The following is a 13462-nucleotide window of genomic DNA, read 5'->3' on the forward strand; positions in this document are numbered from 1 at the left end:
TGAAGTGAAGAGGGTAAAACCTTCCTATGTTTCTGTTGTTTCTGTGGGGGCCGTTCCACATGCTGATTTTCAGTTGGGATGAGAGGCCATACCTCCTCCTGGGATGTAGAGCAAATTGTTCTCTGGGTCCTATTTTGAGGTGGAGAAGAAGGTGGTAGATTTTGGACAGAGGATGTGGCTGGGTGTTGTTCTGGACCTGAGCCACAGATGGGGGCAATGTTTGTGTTAAGAATTGGGATTGGGCCACACAGTTGGGCAAGGGCTGGTCCTGGGAAATCTGTGGAGATTCTTCAGCCTGAGATTGAACTGGCGAAGGGTCAGAGACTTCATTAAATGTAATAGGTTTAGATCGTGCAGAGGAAGACCTCTTAGAGACCCAGGCAGTAGCCACCAGGGACTCACTGTGCAGAGAGGGCAGGCCCCAGAACAGCTGGCTGCATTTATGCTCTAAAGGGTCCCCCAAGGCTTTGTGGTAAGAGAAGTTTTGAGAACCAGGAAGCTGCTCTGGTTTCCCTTTTGTGTTCCAGAAGCGTTGTGCCGTGGTGTCTCTCTTGCCACCCAGTGACTTCAGCATTTTCCCCAGAGAATCCAGGTAGTGGTCTGGGGACATTGGTTTGAAAGAGGATCCATTTTTAGCATTTTCCTTCCACATTTTTAGTTCTGCTCTTTTGGTGATTAGCATTTCCAGTAGTTTCTGGACATCAGGGTTGATGAAAGAGAGACCCTTAGCCTCTACTTGCTGGTGTGTGGGGTCTCCCAGAGTGTGGGGTCTGATGGATGGTGTGAAAGATGTTTTTCTTTCTGGGATTTACCATATGTCCAAGTGGAGAAAAATAAGGCCTTGGTAGTTGTCCACCACCAGGAGAAAAACAGAATGAAATAGCTTATGCAGTCAAGTCCTGAGATGGCTGTGATCAGGGATGCCCAATAGGAGTTACCTGAAAGGGAGCCCTCTGGGACAGTGCCCAGTGGGATTGTATTCAAGCTAGATTGGTCATCTTTAGATTCTGATAGGGATGAGGCCAGAGGTAGAGGGTTGTTGGTCAGAGGAACCAGGGAAGCCAACAGGGACAGGGTAGTAGAAGAAGAATCCTCCACATTCTGCCTAGGTGACTGGTGGGCTCCAACAGGCCTTGGTTTGAATACCTCACCTGGGGCATCTTTATGTAGCAGCTGAAGAAATCTAACTTTATCATGGAACTTCCGTAGGTGGCTGCAGAGGATAGGAGGCACAAACTGCAGTGAGGAGTAGGAAGGACCAAGAGGTGTGCAGGGACGGGTACTTGTGGCCCACGGACCCTCCACTGCCCCACACATTGGCTTCACAAAGTCCATGCTATCCCTCTTTCCAGGGCTTGAGAAACATCCCACTCCAACCTGGAATATCTCACCTAGGTAAGCCCTGGGCCCTGGGGTCACATGGAGGACAGAGGGAAGTGGAAAGTTCCTCACCTTTGCAGAATTAAAGCCAGTTGTTGTGTTTCCTCCACTTTCTTCCGGCAGTCTCTACAAGCTGGAAATGGAGAATGAATTATGGGGAGAAGGGAGGGGCCTGGGACTTTTCAGGAAGCTAAGTGGAATATCCTTTAGGAAAGATTGTGGGAGATTACACTCTGGAACCCAAGCATCAGTGTCCAAGGCCATGCAACCAGTGAGTGATAGCAAGGTACAGGATGGGGTCCACATTTGATCAAGCAGGTTGCCGCTGCATCCATCAATTCCCATGGTCCACACAGCCACATTGTGGGGGGAGTCACCTCCTGAGTAATCGCCTTAGCAAAATAAAAGCCTTCTCCACAGGGGGACCTGGAGGTCCCACCACAAACTTGGCAGCATTGCTATACCTCTGCCTGTGCCACCTGCTACCTGCTGGCCCATCACAGCTTCATTCAGATTACAGAGCCTAAGAAATAGCCTTCGTTCTGACTTTCCTCTCAGGAACCTCCCTCTTGGGCCTCTCTGACTGATGTCCTCAGAGACACAATTCTGGTCCCTAGAGACAGGGAAAGAGACAAGTCACCTCTGGTGGAAGGGCAGAGCCTTACCTTTCAGAATGCCCTTCTTCTTCCTGCTCTTCTTCCTACACACCTCTTCTCTATCTGATGATGAGAGAAAGAAAATGGAGTTGGTGCCCAATTCTCCCTTTCTTCCTAGACAAGCTGCAAGCTCATGTTTCTAAATCACATGCCTTTTTACATTAAAATAATGGAAGTCTGCATCCTTCTCTTTTACTCACTTTTCAAGTGGTAAAAATAGTATACTTTGGTTTTCTTTCTGAGAAAACACAAAATTTTCAATGTAAGCTCCACCATGGATGTCCTCAATCATTGATCCTCTGTTCAGGAACAGACTCATTTCCACAGGCTCATCTCAGCTGCCAGGTAGGCTTCTGCTCCCTGCAGCCAGAGGCGACTCCAGCCTCTGATGGGAAACCCTCAGGGCTCAGCACAGCCCTCACACAGAATCAGCCCAACACAGAAAGATTGGCCCACAGGCACCTGCCAGGAGAAGGTGACTGATGGGACTAGTGTTCCTCCCCAGAGGTCCCCAACCCTCTCAGGAATCCGATCCTCAACCACAGTGTGTGTTTTGCTCTGGGACCTGCAGTTCACCACACAGATGGTCTGAGAGCTTCAGATAGAAGTCTTAGTGCACTCTTTCCATACCCTGCCCCACTTGTCTCAGGAGAATGATTCTCTATTCTTTACTGAAATGTCCTGTCTCAGCACTTTCCATAAGTGGGAAGAACAGTGGGGAAAAAAAGAATCATTGACTATTGGGTTTTGGTCAAAGGTTCCTTACCTTTTTGATACTCCTATTTTTCAAAGATGGTAGCGAGAATACATTACCGTGGAGGTAAGGGCCTAATAGTATAAAGAGCACCAGTCCACCGACAAAGGCAAGGATCATTTCCATCACCCAGGTGGTGGAGCTGGGATTCAGCTAAATGGCATTAATGCTTTTCAGAGGAAAGAGAGGACTCATTATCTGAATTGTAAAGTCACTCTCAGGCAGCTGAGTCCTGAGAGTTCCCTTTGGAAACAGGGAGTAGGGCCCAGGCCTGCATCACAAAGCTGTGACCCCTCACACAAAGGGATCTTGAGAGTGGGGGAGGGGAGATAAGAAGAGGCTGCGCTACACCCCTCCCCATCCTCTAGCCCAGCATGTCCTCCATCCTCCAGGGCCTTCTAGATCCTTCCTACTCCACCTACTCAATATGTCAGATAGAGAATTTAGTGTGTTTTCTGTTGTTTCACCATAGGAACACAGAAATTACCGGTTTGTGTGCAGATTTCTGCTTGAACTTCCTGAGTTTCATAGTTTTTGAAAATGGGAATCGCCTCTGAAATAATAATAGTAATAATAATAATTATATTATTAGTATTATTATTTCACAGGGATTATTACTTTCTGGATCTCCTCATTCTTGAACTTATTCACATTTTATGTTCTTGCCTTGCATCAACTCAGATGTGGAACTAAAATTTATTTTGTACTTAGTTAGCTTTGTGAATTCTGACTAAAAAGTTTTTAGAATTTTCCTTTCAATAAAGTTTACTGTCTTCAGCTAGAGGGTCTTAAGCAAAACATTGTTACTACTTTATTAAAAATTCATGAGGTTAAAAATTTGACACTAATCTTCAAAGACTATTTTTGTATGTTGATTCTATAGTCAGTAACAGTTGAAATATAGAAGAAATTTTGAAGATTTGTGTACATACACAAGTGCATATACATACGGCCCACATCCACACACCCCACCACACACATACACACCACCCCCTTTGACAAATCAACCCAGTGCTTTCAAATCTAAGAATGAATTTCTTACCTTTCAGAAGCCTTCCTTTATTATTTCGTGTAGGGTAGTACTGCTGACTGCAAATTTTCTCAGACTCTGTTTATCTGGGAGTATATTTTTCTTCGTTATTAAAGGACAGATTTACTAGACATGGACTCTTTGGGTGACTCTTGCCCTCCATTGCCTTAAATATGCCACCCACTGTCTCCTTCCATTGTTTCTGATTGGAACTCAACTGATAATCTCATTGTGGTCTCCTTGTGCATGAGAGGAGTTTTTTTGTTTTTGTTTTTAATTTGTTCTTTTTAGTTATACATGAAGGTAGCATATATCTTGAAATATTTATTTGCTGGAAAGTGGATGAATCTGGAGGAAAAGTTTTTCTCTGCTCCTTTTAAGATTCTCTTTTTGCTTTTTCATAGTTTCACTGTGATGTGTCTATGAGTGAATACATTTGTTTTTATTTTACAGAGGGGAAACATTGAACCTAGAAGTCTGTGTTCGATATCAAATTCAGGAAGTTTCTAGCCCTATTTTTATAAGTATTTATTTTCTTTCCTCTTCTCCTTCCTTTTCCCCCCCTCCCTTTGGTACTGGTGAATGAACCCAGGGGTGATTAACCACTGAGCCATGTCCCCAGATCTTTTTATTTTTTATTTTGAGACAGAATATCCCTAAGTTGCGAGGCTCGCTTTGAAGTTGTGATCCTCCTGCCTCAGCTTTCTGAGTAGCTGGAATTTCAAGCCTGTGTTCCTTTGCCGGGCTTCCCTCCTTTCTCTCTGAGTCTCTCCTTCCACATGTGTAGGTAGCCTTGCTTTCCAGGTGATGAGCAACACTTGCTAGAAAGATCTCTGTCCTGTGCTGCTGTGTTCGCTCAGCTCCTTTACTATACACAGATTGGCTATGTTGATGTGGGTCTGTTTTGGGGCTCTCCATTATTTCCACTGATTTATTTGTCTGTTCTTTCTCCAGTATCCCACTGTCCAGGTAAGTGTTGCTCCACAGTAGTCTTGAAGTCAGGTACTGTTAGCTAGTTGTTTATCCAGTTTTGTGTATCCCCAATATTGTTTTAAATATTCTGGATTTTTGCCTCTCCTTATAAACTTTGAAATCAGTTTTTCAGTCTCCACAAATTACCTTGCTGGGGTTTTGTTGGATTGCATTTACTCTATAGAGCTAAGTTGGAAAGAACTGACATCTTAATGATATTTAGCTTTCCTGTCCACGTAAACATCAACTATCTCCCTATTCACTTAATCCTTTGGTTTATTCCATCGCAGTTTATGTTTTTTTTCATGTAGAGCTTACAGATATTGTTAGTTTTTTTTCTGAGTATTTAATTGTAGGGAGGCTAATTAGATGATATCATTTTTAAATGATTCTTTTGAATTCCTTGTCTGATATTTCATCTACTTCAATATTTTTATCATTTACTGTTAAATTATGACCTTTAGGATGTGTCCTATTAGCTTGTTTTTTATATTTCTTGTATTCATGTGTTTTTTTTTTTTCATCTGTTGGAAGGGATTTCTCTTCCACTCTTATGTGTGGACCTTTTTAGGGTACAGTCTTCAGTTGCTGAAGTGCCCTAGAATGATCTGTTTTGAGACCTTTTTGTAGGTGTGGTGTCCACAGCCTTTGTGTTATTTCTGTTTTTGCTATAGCAATGAATGTCCTTAGGTAGGACTTGGGGGCCCACCCCAGCAGTTTCTACTTGGGTCCTGGTCATTAGTTTGGGTTTTTGTTTCTTCTATTCTTTGTATTAAAGTATAGCTGAAGATTGAGTGTCATTAATTTGTGTGTGGAGCAAGGTATGCTTTGGTCAAGTTTAGTTCAGCGGCAGGGTTTCTACCTTGTGAACTTGTAGTGTCTCTGTAGGTTCTCAGCACCTCTCAGAATAGGGGGAAATGAACAGTAGCAACAACCAATGCAAACAATATACAACATAGGTTCCTACTATGACATCTACAGTGTTAATTGCCACAATAAACAAATGGTAGGGTCAGCAATTGCCATCAGCAAGAACAATAAGTAACCATGAACTATAGCTGGCATTAAAGCAAACAACAGATGTCAACTGTGTTATCCCCAGCAGTTAAGAATTGCAGCAGCATTAATACTGGGGACAGGAGTTATATAAACCAATTAGTGTTAAAAGATGTTACGAATACAGTTAATTTGGAGAAAAGAAAATGTGATAGGAAGGTCAAAAAGAGTTTACAGTCTCAAAAAGTGCATGGAGAGAATGTAGAAGAGGTGTAGGATGTGATGGTTATAAGGAAGGAGGAGAAAAATATAAGTAAAATAAAGGTAGAGTGAAAGAATAATAGATTTGGCTGTTAGCAGAAGAAAAGAGAGAAACAAGAGAAGCACAAATGAAAGATGATACAAAAAAAAATATAGTAATAAAAACCCTAACCCTCAAAGGTAAGGCAAGGAAAAGTAACTACACTTAAAGCTAAAAATGAGAAAAAAGAAACAAATATGCATATGTATGTATGTCCATGAGCCAGTCAGCACAGCAAACACACACACACAAAAAAAAAAAAAGGAAAAAAAAAAAGATTGTTAACAAAAAATTAAGGAATCATTTCCTTTGAGGTGGTCAAAGTAATCAATGTCACTGTCTATGCCTGACTGTCTTTCTCACCTTTTCTTCTTGAGCTGTGTTCTGAGCACAAGAGCAAGGGCTGAGGATCTTTCCTTTATTTATGTTGTTCACCAAGCCTCCAGCTGGAGTGACCTAAGACTGCAGCTTGTTCAAAAATTCTCAGCTTCCCTTCTCACCAGTACTTGGTAGGATGGGAAATACTATCATCTGACATTTTGTCTGCACAGAGCAGGTAGATGCATTCCCAGGCTGGGGCATCTGCAGAGTTCTATGTGTGGAATTCCTGCAGGTGGGGGCTTAGGTCTAGTCAGGACTCATGGGCTTTGCTGGCTGGTGACTTCTCTACAGAGATTAGATCAACACACCCCTAGGGCCTGGCAGTTGTCAGTCTCTGCTGGGAGTCTGGGTCTTGGTATATATTTGTTCATGGTATTCCTTGTATTGTCCTTTTGATGTCCTATTGATATTAATGCCACCTCCTTAATTTCTGACACTGGTGATTTGTGTCTTTTTTCTTTTTCTTTGTTTGCCCACCTAGAGGATTATTATATTGGTTTATTTTATTTTTAATTGACAAATAATAATCACATACCTATGGTATAACAGGGTATGATTTTCTCTAGTTAGCAGGGTATCATCAATGTAATGGAACCAGATATCAGTAGGGAATGAGAACAGAGCAAGATCTTGAGTAGTCATGCTGCAGCAGATGAAAGGACTGTGAAGATATCCCAGAGGCTGTACCTGGAATGACCTTGATCCTCTTGAGTATCTGGCACATATGGGGATTGTGGTAGACTGCTACACTGGTGATCCCAAATGAGTCACACCTCCAAATATTGTGATTCCCTGCAAACAATGACTTTAGACTTGACCATATGATTTGCTTCGGCAAAGGATCCATGGTCAAATGTAATGTAAGAGAGACTAGAATTGAACTTAGACATTGGGCTCATTCTCTTAAAAAACACCTGTCATCTATAGAAGCTAAGTCTAGTAGAAGATGAATGATCGTAGGAGACATAAGTCTCAACATTTCAGCCATGTTTCCAAGACCCCAGAAATGTAGACGAAGTTATGTTAGATCCTTTAGGTTCAGCCAACTCAAAATTGAATATAGCTCCAATAATGTTCTAGGCAAGAGTATCTGAGGAGACTACAACCAAACCATATAATCATGAACACTAAAATTATAGTGTTTGAAATCACTATGTTTTGAGATGGTTTGTTATGCAGCAGTAACTAACTGAACTATGAACCTGGGTTCTGGATGAATTTTCAGCATCGACGATTTGAATAGAATTTAAAATAAAGTCAAGTTTGATAATAAATGCTTCACAATGGCTCACATAATCTCATGTTAGATTTTAGTTTACTTAAAAGCTTGTGCTAAGATAAAATATTTTGCATTATTCGCATTGTCTTTTATTTCTAAATATTTGATTTTGTAGTAAATTAGGAAGATTGCTTTTAATCTGAAATTAGCATTTTGGTTTAGTTAGTGTTTCGTTTTAAAATATCTTGCAGTGATTTACCCTGCTCTGGAATAAGAGGGACCACAGTATAGAGAGTGAAGGAAGGATGCAGAGCTCGGCTGCCTTTTCTTGGGCATCATGAGGAACCCTCTACAGAGGGAGGAGAAGCCACATCCCCACCATGTTGATTGATAGTTGGTTCTTGCTGCTAAGACATCAAGTGCTACTTTCATGTTTTAGTAGGGAGGAAGGGTGGTAAAAAACCAGTAGAAATTAGTATATAGAAATTCCATGTGTTGCATAATTGTTTGCTCTACATCCTATAGATTGTAAGCATGTGCATGTGCATTATATGTAATTTGCAGTGTTTCATGACTTGATATCTGGACTAAAAAAGTCAAAATAGATACTTCCCAATCCTCCTGTCATTTTTCACCCTCAGATGTCAGAGTACTATGATGTATCTCTTCCTCAGTGTAAGAGGTTCTTGACTGTCCTAAGTGTTGATCTGGGGATAGCTGTATTCTGGGTGCTTTGAGATGTTTTGGTGTGTGTGTGTGTGTGTGTGTGTGTGTGTGTGTGTGTGTGTGTGTCTTTCTCACTTTATCTTGTTTCTGTTTCTCTCTCTCTCCCCGCTGCAGCTCTCCTGCTTTCACTCCTGGAGCTGTGAAGACCATGCATTCTGATGGGGAGTTCTCACTGGTGAGTTCCTTTTCTAACTTCCACCAAGACATTGTCTGTGATTCCCACCTTTGTGAAAGAGCCACTCCTTTTATATGAATTTGGTTCCAGTCATTCCTGCACCTTCTTCACTTACCTGATCAGCTGTTTAATGACTCAACCATGGCGTAAATTCCATAGGAAGTAGTATTTTTAAGAGGCTTTCTGAGAGCCCCGAAAAGCAATCTTCTGTTCTAGTTCTAGAACCTCCTGCAAATCTTTTAAGTCACTCAGGATCATTTGCCCAATTGAATTGTCTTTGTGTATGTCTGAGTTTTCTTCCAGATGCAAAGATTTGAGGGTCATGGACTATTTAATAAACTTATATGTTTTAGTAATTCAGATCACCTCTGTACACACTAATGCTGTGTTTCACATGTAGCAGCTGCCTGTTGGGAGAACAGGTCAGGCATAGGGGCACACACCAATTTCAGTGAGTCAGGAGGCTCACAAGTTCAAGACCAGCCTCAGTAATTTGAGGCCTTAAGCAACTTAGCAAGACTTTATCTCAAACAAACAAACAAAAAATTAAAGAGGAGCTGGGGATGTAGCTCAGTGGCAAAACACCTCTGTGTTTGAACCCCAATTTAAAAAAAATGGGGAGGCCAGTAGAGTAGAGGCAGTGGGAAGGAGACCAGGGGAGAGGAAGGAGCAGAGAGAAAGGGGAGGTACAGGGAAAAAATTGACCAAATTATATTATGTACATATTCAAATGTTACAGTGAGTCCCACTAATAAATATAACTATAATGTGCCAATCAAAAATAATTTAAAAGGTTTAATTAGCATGTAGTAATTGCATGGTTTTACATGGTTTTACAGTGTTCAGTGTGGTATTTCAATACATGCATACAGAGTGTAATGATCCAGTCAAAGTAATTAAAGCTTCCATCTCCTTATCATTACTTCCTGTTTGGAAACTTGAAGCTCCTCTCTTCTATTGATTTATAAAATATATGATAGGCTATTTTGAACTATAGTCTCCTCACTGTGCCATAGAGTACTATGTTACTTTGTCTGGGTACCCATTGGTAAATAACTTTTTTTTTTCCACCCCTCTTTTTCCCTCTATACATCCTTCCTTCCTCCATTCTTGCCCCCCTCCCTAACCCAACCCTAACTCTAACCCTAAAACCTAACCCCTCCCACCCGCCTCTGTCTCATTCTTAAGGTTTGGAAATTTTCTGATATTTCACTTAAAAGTTCATACATTTCTTAGTTTGTATTTCAGTGCCTTCATGTATACCAATGATTCTTATTTTGTTCTCTTAATGTTATCCAAGATTTCTTGAATAATCTTGTCATGATCTTTTAACATATTTTATTTATTGTTGACTTCATTTTCAAGTTTATATACTTCATCTTTGAGGTCTGAGAATATGTCTTCTCTGTGATCTAACCTACTTGTGATGCTTTCAATTGAATTCTAATTTGATTTATTGAGTCATTTCCAAGATTTCTATTTATTTTTCAGAATCTCTGTCCCTTTATTGAAATATTCTTTTACTTCCTGTATATTTATTCTTTGTTCATTCCTTAGATGTTTAAGTTCATTGAACATTTTAATTATCAACTTTCCAAATTCTTTTTCTGGCATTTTCTCTATTGTGGGCCAGTTGTGTTTAAACTCTTTGGGTGACTTGGTCCTCTTGATTTTCCCTATTGTGAGTAATTCTACTACTCCATCTTCTGGGATAATTTTCTCTTCTACTTTTTTTGTGAGGGATTTTAGTGAATTTTTTCCCCTTTACTGTGTGTTTTGAGTTGGGCCATATTTCAATGTCAATATTTCCACTCAATTTGAACTTGCTATGACCAGTCTCTGTACCACATGGAGAGGAGATACCAAACCCCCATAATTACATCACTTTATATTGACAATGTCTTATATTAAATCTTTAAGGAGAACTTTGACAGTGTTCTTCAGTAACCCACTCATCTGTTTTTCTTGGCCATATTTTTGCAGTAATGTGTTTCTTTCTAGGGCTTCAGTTATAGTGCAGTTTGTTTCTTCTTCTTGCTCTGACTCAAGTGTCAAGCTTGTTTGGGGATCTGAATGCAGAGTTTCATCCCCTTCTTGGTTGGATGAATTTGATGCCCCTGCTCTTTCTGAAAGTTTCAGACTATGTGCTGTGGGGAGGAGTGGAATGCATCAGCCTATCCTGCAGCCTTTTTTCAGCTTGGAAGAGATGACTCGGGTTCAGCAGAGTTGGTCTAATATATTGGTCTCAGTCCCTGCCCACCAACTGTGGTAGCAAGGCTCCTACTCTTAGCTCAGATTGCCTGTTAAAAATGAAAGAGTGTCTTTTGCTTTTCTCAGCTTCTGGTGCTGAACTGATGTTTTGATTACCTCTTGGAAAGGTGCTATGATAGTACAGCTTACTCTGAATTTCCATATTCCATTCTCCAAAGGGATAGACCTGTTTATGAAGCTGCAATCCTGTCATTTTAATTCCAACATCAGAGCAAGTGGGAAGTGTATCATATCCCCCTGTAGACCCAGTGACTTATGGGGCTGAGGCTAGAGGATCCAAGTTTGAGGAAAGCCTGTGAAACTCAGCCGAACCTGTAATACCAGTTACTTGGGAGACGGAGGCAGGAGGATTATAGGCAAGCCTAGGCAATTTAGTGAGACTCTTTTCAAAATAAATTTAAACAGGGATGGGGATATAGCAGGTGGTATTGCATCACATTCCCTGGCATCTTTTCAGGATGCCTGGCATTCTCTACAGATCTTCTAGTACTTTTGCAACCGAGGAACCTGCACCTCTTGAGCATAAGAGAGGAGCCTAGAGATGGATCCGAATCTGTAGGTTCTTATTAAATGTTTATATTAGAAAGATTTGTAAAGTTAATAGTAGTGACTACACATCACAAGTATAACTCATGCAGAGTACATATCGGATGCTAAATAAATGTGTTGGAGTTAAGTTTATGGAAAGGAACGATTGGTAGGTCCCCATAATAATCAAACTTGATTTCTCCCTCAGTCATTGACATTCCTACTTTTGAATATGTCCTTGCCTTTAGCACCATTTAATTTTTCATTTAAATTAGAACCTTGGAAGCAAAAGTATGCTCTGGTTTTGAGAAACCACAATCAATCCCTGATTCCTTACTCCCTCTGCATGACAGATCGGTCGTTTTTTTATGTGGCCCTGCATAGTGTGTGGGTCCCCTTCCTTCTGGGATAGAGATTATCAGACTCATTTCAATGCAGTCATCTCCTGCTCTCTTGGTCTCACCAAACCTGAATAATCATAAAAACACTTTTATTTTATTTTTAAAAATATTTTTATAAACTAACAAGAAAAGGCCATGAGTTTTGCCTGGGGCTGGCTCCTCTTCCTTGCCTTTCTGCTCCCGTATTGTGTCAGTGAGTAAGCAGGCCTTATGTGTGACTGCCCACAGTGCATTTATTTTATAATTGCAGAGCATGTGGACCCTATTTAGAGTGTAATGCTATTTAGGAAGCATTCAGGAGTCTAAGATGATTAGATTTATTGGGACACCAGAAATAACATTGTTTTCTCACTAACCCAGTGACCACCTGTTCTGTGCTGTCCTGAAGTCCCATCCTCCTTCACCCCAAGCGCCGACAGCAGGCCTAGGCCTCAGCTGTGGTACAGGCACCACACATCAAATCAGAGGGCTTTCAAGGTTGGAACGGAAAAGAAATTGGTATCACAGGAATAACCAAGTAAGCCAGCTGGTGAGTTGTCAGCAATGACAGGAGACTCCAGGGTTAAGGACAAGCTCCTTAGGAGCCCAGGATTTACCCAACAGGGCTTAAAAGGAGGGGAAAAACAGCACAGAATGATGATTTTCTTTTTAAAAATCAACAGATACCTAGTAGAATTATGTCTTTCCTCTCTCTCTCTCTCTCTCTCTCTCTCTCTCTCTCTCTCTCTCTCTGTGTTAACATACTATCACAGATAATACATCTAGTCAAACTGACAAGTAGGGTAAGAAGGGCAAACATTCAACTTCTAAAATTGTTTATAATATGAAATTACTGGAAAAATAGTTAAGGGAATGTCACAAATTATAAAGATAATTACCATGGCAGAAAGGCAATCTACTTACTAGAAGGAGAATATGCTTATTGAAAGCCTGTTTTTCCAATAGAGTCAACAAATGGGCAATACAGTAGGATGAAGTTCGGACAAAATGTAATCTGCCAATCAGTAAGTACAAACTATTAAATTATAAATACACTGGATAAAAAACCGCAGCATTTCTATATATATTAGACCAAGTACACCAAATAACTGATGTTAAAAGATCACAACCAATAATGGTGAGGTCAACAAAAATGATCTCAATATCAGTCAGAGTTGAGTTTAAGGAATATAACCAGTAAGTGAAAAAAAAAAATCACTTTATAAGCTGAACAGCAAGGTTTAAAATGAAGGTGTGAACATTTAAAAATCTATGGTCTAATAATATATCAGGATCCAGAAAACAAAAACACAGGGGCAGAAGAAGTGATTGCACACCAAAAGGGGAAGACTGCAATGTTCTTCTCGACTTATTAATGAATCTAGAGGACAGAAAAAGTGAGGTCAAAGGAGAAATAAACACAGATAAAAACAAGGGAAAAAAACCTCCTTTCATGTTTCATGGAATATTCACTGAAAAAAGTGAAGCACGTTAGGTCAGCAGAAAACCTCGATAAATGTTATGTATTAGTGTTATTGCCTAAAATAGTCTGTAACTACAGTTTAGTAAAACTAGTAATTAGTGGAAAAATGGAAAGCAAGAAAAGCTCTTTTCATCAAAATATTGCAAAACATAATATCTCTTGAGCAATTCATATAAAAAAGGAAATAAGATTAAAACTGCAGAAATTCTA

This window comes from Sciurus vulgaris (assembly GCF_902686455.1).
Source record: "Sciurus vulgaris genome assembly, chromosome: 13".
NCBI classification, from domain to species: domain Eukaryota; kingdom Metazoa; phylum Chordata; class Mammalia; order Rodentia; family Sciuridae; genus Sciurus; species Sciurus vulgaris.